Source organism: Juglans regia, chromosome 7, assembly GCF_001411555.2.
Source record: "Juglans regia cultivar Chandler chromosome 7, Walnut 2.0, whole genome shotgun sequence".
Lineage (NCBI taxonomy): Eukaryota > Viridiplantae > Streptophyta > Magnoliopsida > Fagales > Juglandaceae > Juglans > Juglans regia.
In genome coordinates this window covers 25,887,794-25,893,793 of record NC_049907.1, presented here as the reverse complement: position 1 = coordinate 25,893,793, position 6,000 = coordinate 25,887,794, and positions in this window count along the sequence as shown.

Here is a 6,000-nt window from a genome sequence, read left to right as displayed (position 1 = left end):
GCATTCTCTGACATAGGAGACCAGAAGTAACTGCGCCATTTGCCCACCACCAAGATTTGCCTAGGGAGCCACACCACATTAATGACACAAATCTAAGAACCACGCCACATTAATGACCCAGTCTCAGAAGACCGTATCACATTAAATGCTCGGACCATTGGAAGCACGGGCGAGACGACCTAATCCTGACAGGGGGAACATACCCTAAAGGGACTTAGTATAAAAGTTTCACCCAAAGTACGAGAAAGCTCTCTAGACTCTAAATTCGAAAGTCTTTGATATACACAAAAGGAGACTAACTTAAGCATCGAAGGCTTCCCAGACCACCCAGAGCCCACCTTCTCCACTGTTTTTGCAGGTGATGATCCCGGCCCGAGTTGCTAAGAACCTTATCCATGCATACGAAACACGATGTTAGCAGTTGCGCCGTCTGTGAGATCTTTTCTATAAACATAACTTGTCATTTGTATGTTGGTGACAACTTGTTCTCAGACAACTCAAGGACCAGAAACCTTATCAGAATACATGGAAGCATGCTTAGCAGAAATGGAACAACTGGTGAAGACGCTGATGACACAAGTAGAAACGCTCTAGAGGGAAAACGAAGCCTTGTGGGCAGATACTACCAAGTTACTTGAATACACTGAGCCAAACCACGACAAACAGGCCGAGTCACGGGTTGTATGGGGAATGGATGCTAATAACGAAGATAAGAAAAAGATGCAACATGAGCTTCGTGACCTCATGGACAAATACGAGATGATGGCCAAGAAGGTGGGAATCTCATCCTTGGTAGACTAGATGCTCACCAACACAAACTTACCATACAACGCAGAGGTAATGGTCATGTCTCTGCCACCAAAATTCAGGGTCCCTCAGATAGACTTGTACAACGGGGCATCTGGACACCTTCAAAGCACATATGACACTACATGGATTCCCGGGGGAGATCGCGTGCAGGTCCTTCCCATTGACCCTAAAAGGTGCGGCGCGGGCGTGGCTTGCCTCACTAGCACCAAAATTGATCTACAACTTTGAGGACCTGGACCTTCTCTTCAACTGCCGCCGCATCCAACCCTTCCTCGGTGAGCAGCAACCCGACCCTCTCTCTCGCGTTTGTTTTTTGGGAAGAGATTTATCCCTCTTGTAATTTCTAAAATGCCCATGTTCATTTATGATGTTCCCCAAAACACCCATATAGTAGGCTGAGTTTTGTGGGCTAGGGTTAGTTTAAAAATAGACTTGTTTTTAAATCGAGTTGGGTTTGAGTTTATTATAATTCAAAAACTATTAGAACCTTTTAAACTAGCTGACTTCATGTGAGCTTGATGTTTAAACTGGATTTGTTGTATTTTATAGAAACTGTGTTAGCGATTTTTAATGGATTTTATTTTATTGTATTAAGAAACTAATGTATTATTTTAATTTGGATTGTGATTATTATTTTTTAATTAGGCATAATTTTACTCGGATAAATATATTAGCCTATAAACTTGATTTCACAGAAAATATTCAAAGGTTTTAATTATATTATTTAGTATTAATCTTACAATTAGATCTTGGTAGTAAATTTTAAGTGTTTAATCTTTTATTTTAAACACTTTAAGCCCATAACAATTCATAAATGTTTGATGGATTTAAATCAGATATGATTAGTAGTTTACAAAGATTTTTAATATAAGTATTATTAAGGATATTCTATGAACTACTATTGTTTAAGAAATTTACGATTTCCTAATACATTATATGTTAGTAATATTAAATAATGATTTCAATAATAGCTTATAAAGATATGAGTTTTAGAAATTTAGTAACGTTTAGTATTCCGCATAGGTGACTATTGATATTCATTCGGCACGGTTGTGGAAAGTATGGGTGTAAAAAAACCGATAAACCAGACCGGACCGGATCTAATCGGTGGGTTTGGTCCAATACTGAGTTTGTTTTAGTCTGATACCAGTTTTATTTTTCTTAAAATCGGTCTGATTCTGATTTTTCTTTTTCTAAAATCGGATCGGATCGAACTGAATTGATTCATATATATATTATAATTTTTTATATTGTATATAATTTTTATATATTATATATAATTATATATAAAATAGTTTTGTATTATATGATAAATTACTAATTAATATAATATTAAATTTTAAAATCTTATATCACTATAGTCTATTGTATTAATAGCTATACTAATACTATATAGTTCGTATTAATAGTTATATTAATACTATATCACTATATATTATAATATACTATAATATATCACTATAGTCTATAATATAATTATAATATATATCATAATATACTATAATATATTATCACTATAGTATTATATACTATAATATACTATTATATACATTATATAATATATAATATAGTATATTAAAACCAGAAAACCGAACCTAATCGAATTGAGACCGGTAAAATCAAAAGTACTGGTTTAGGGGGTAATTAGTGCGGAATCGATTTTTAAAAATACAAAACCGGTGCATACCGGTTCAGTTTCAAATTTTGTCCAAAATCGAACCAAACCGGACAGGTTACACCCCTAGTGGAAAGATTCAGAATAGTTAAAAAGTACAAGTAAGCGGGATTCTCATGCTAGACTTTGCATAAAAAGAAATGAACTGAGGTTGATTTATAAAAATATGCATAATATGTTTTGAAAAGAAATGTGAAAACAATCTCAGTTATGTGTTCTACATTACTCATGAAATCTGTATAATAAAGAAAATGTTTTCTGGCATGACTGATATAGACATGAACAATATTTTGACATACTATTTATAAAATGTGGAAAACAACGAATATGAAAACTGAAAATTGAAAATTTTGTACATGTTATATGAATATGCTCTAAATCCGTTTTTTATTATATAAAAATGATATGAATATGTTCAACACTTTGTTTAGTATGATATGCATCTAAAAAATATTTGGCATAATTTTCTGATTCTGTATTTGATTCTGTTTCTGATTCTGATAAGATGACTCTAATTCTATTATATGGTTGGTACCAACATCTCTAATATGAGTACACCCACTTTGAAAATAAAGTAGTTTTTCTGCATGTTCTTTTCTGTGTGCACACTCAAGATTCTGAGAATGAATAAGTGAAAGCCTCACATTCTGATACTGTCTGGTTTGGCCATCAGGAATAGCGCAACCCTACCATTAGGGTTAAATATGGCCTATGATATCATATCATATCATATGACACGATATGATATGATGAAATGATATGATAAGATGATGTTCAGTCATGTTATGCCAAATAATTTTTGAATATGGACAGTTTGAAATGTTGCTCTAATATTTTGATAACACATTTTGAGGTTTGCATATTGAAACTGAAATGATTTGTTATTGCATTCTGAACTTTTTGAAAATGCTCATGTTTACATACTAGTATATGGTCTTTGCTTACTGCTTATATCCACAATATTTTTCAGATGTTTTGAATGTTTAAGCTGAGAATCAAGAATTGAAAGCTATAAGGCTACGTGAGCATAGTGGATTAAGTACAAATAGGATACTTTAATTATTAGAGAATTTTATTCAATAGTTTTATTTTGCTCTGTCGACTTGATATTTTGGAAGGTTTATATTTATTTTGAGATTTTGTGATGTTTAGAATAATTATATTGGAGTAGTTGATTTAAAATAAAGAGTCAAGCGTCATTGGAAATTTAGAGTGGTTTCCAAAGTATGAAAACCAATACCAAATTGGTTTTGATTTTTAAGAATTGGTACTTAAATGGAATAATTAAAAACTGGACTGAACCTACCGATTTGGTCGGTTCAACCAGTTTTTCGATTTTTGTTACACCCCTAGCCCCGAGGGCCACTAGAAATGCTCACTCTGAGCAATGATTATGTTTGTTGGAGCACCTAGAAACTCGAGCAATAGTGCTCGAACTCCAGGCTGAGCAATAGATCCCGCCACTTGAGGTAACATTACAGGAAAAAAGTGCTAGGTGCGGGTGAGCATTATGTTGAGCAAATGTGGCCACCACCCTAGTGGTGGGCACCATGGAAAGTGAATGTAGGAGGGAAAAATGAAGGCAGGACAGAAAATGAACTTAGGACAGAAAAATGAACTTAAGATTGAAAAATGAAGGTTGGATAGAAAAAATAAACCTGGGACGAAAATATAAGGGTAGGAAGGAAAAATAAAGTTTGAACAGAAAAATGAAGGTATAATGGAAATTTGATGGTAGGATAAAAAAAATAAACCCATCCACCTGGGGGAGCAATGCACTTGTCCCTTAAGGCGAGTAAAGTGGTTCACCTTGTCCCCTGGCAAGCATTCTGCTAATCAAAACTACTTGTCACCCTCATAGCCGAGCACTATGTTGATCAAAAGTGCTCGACCTCGGTGATGAACAAAGCTTTCGTGCCACAAGGTGACCAAAAGTGCTCGCCAGTAGGGCAAGTAAAGGGTGACAGAACCTAGAGGTAAGTGAAGAGTGTTCGTATCCACTGCTCACTTCTAGGCAAGCAAGAATATCTCCTAACCTAGCTAAGCAAATAGCGCTCATCCGGTGGGGCTGGGAAAAGTGATCATCCTTGGGCCACCAAAAGTGTTCGATCCGGATAACGATTATGTTGATCAAAAGTGCCTGTCACCCTCGTGGGTAAGCACTATATTAATCAACAACATCCGACCCCAAATTGCGAACAAGCTCTCGTCCAAAAGGCGAGTGAAGCACTTGAACCCTAAGCAAGAAACAACACTATAGAAGCTCTCGTCTCCCAAGGGCAAGCAAGACAATTTTGCTCATGACCAGCAAGGCGAGTGCTAGCACTCTGAGGCAAGCAAAAGTATCCAACCCCCATAAGAGATTTGGCAAATAGTACCAACTCCATGGGAAGTGTTCCTCTAAGGGTGAGCATTCAAAAAAAAAAAAAATGATGTTTGCAAAAGAGTTCATCGCCCTGGGTGAGCAACAACATCCCACTCTAGGGGGTGAGCACTTTGCTCACATTACATCCTCAAGAATTGTGCTCAATGGTTGTGGGATCTCAAGAAAATTGTACAAGCTCCATTGGATCTAATGCTTACATGGGAGCTCAGCTCCCAAGCATGTAAAGCGTACCAAATCTCACAATATCCAACCTTCGATTAAATTGGTTGGATAACATGGGATATCTGGCCACCGACCAAATTGGTCGGATTACATGGTGAGCCACAACATCTCACATCCGGGGGTGAACACTTTGCTCGCACCCTAGTGGAGTGCTCACACCCCATCTCAGAATCATGGTAATGGTAGCGCTGCAACCAAAAATATACATTTCAAAATCCATCTCAAAACCATCAAGTTGATGGCACATATACCCACCAAAAATCTCCATTTATAAGCCATCAAATTATGGCAAAAATACACACCAGAAGTCTCATCTTAGACCTGTGGCAACGACAGAAGTCCATCTCTACCATGGTCGCGAGTCGTGCTATGGTTAGATCCGGTCATGTCGACAGAATCGTCCATCTTTGTTGGTGGTCGCACCATGGTCAACAAACCAACATGGCTATAAAATTTCTCTGGTGAACAAGAAGTTTGGAATAGAAGCATAAGAGAAATAAAAAAAGAATAAAGAACACTAAGAGGGTAGATGAAGAGTGGGGACTGCAAGAAAAGATGAAGCTGGTTTTGGAGATTTATGGTTGACAGTTGGTTTGATTTGGATCAAAGTTGTTCCTATCTAATTTGATTTATTGTATGTGTATTTTAGTCAGTTGGGATATGTGGCAAGGGTATTTTAACCTAACTTAGATCTCTTTCATGGACACTTTGGTCGGATCGCCATCTGTAGCAAGGGCATTTCAATCCAATATGGACATGTAGAAGGACATCTTGGTCGAAGTCATCACTTGGTTTATTGAAACTTTACAATGATACAATAATCACAAGTATTAGTTCATAATTTTCTCTATAGAAGGAAGTGTGGCATGGTATACATTTTACAAGCTTGAGTTAAAACTTGGCCGCA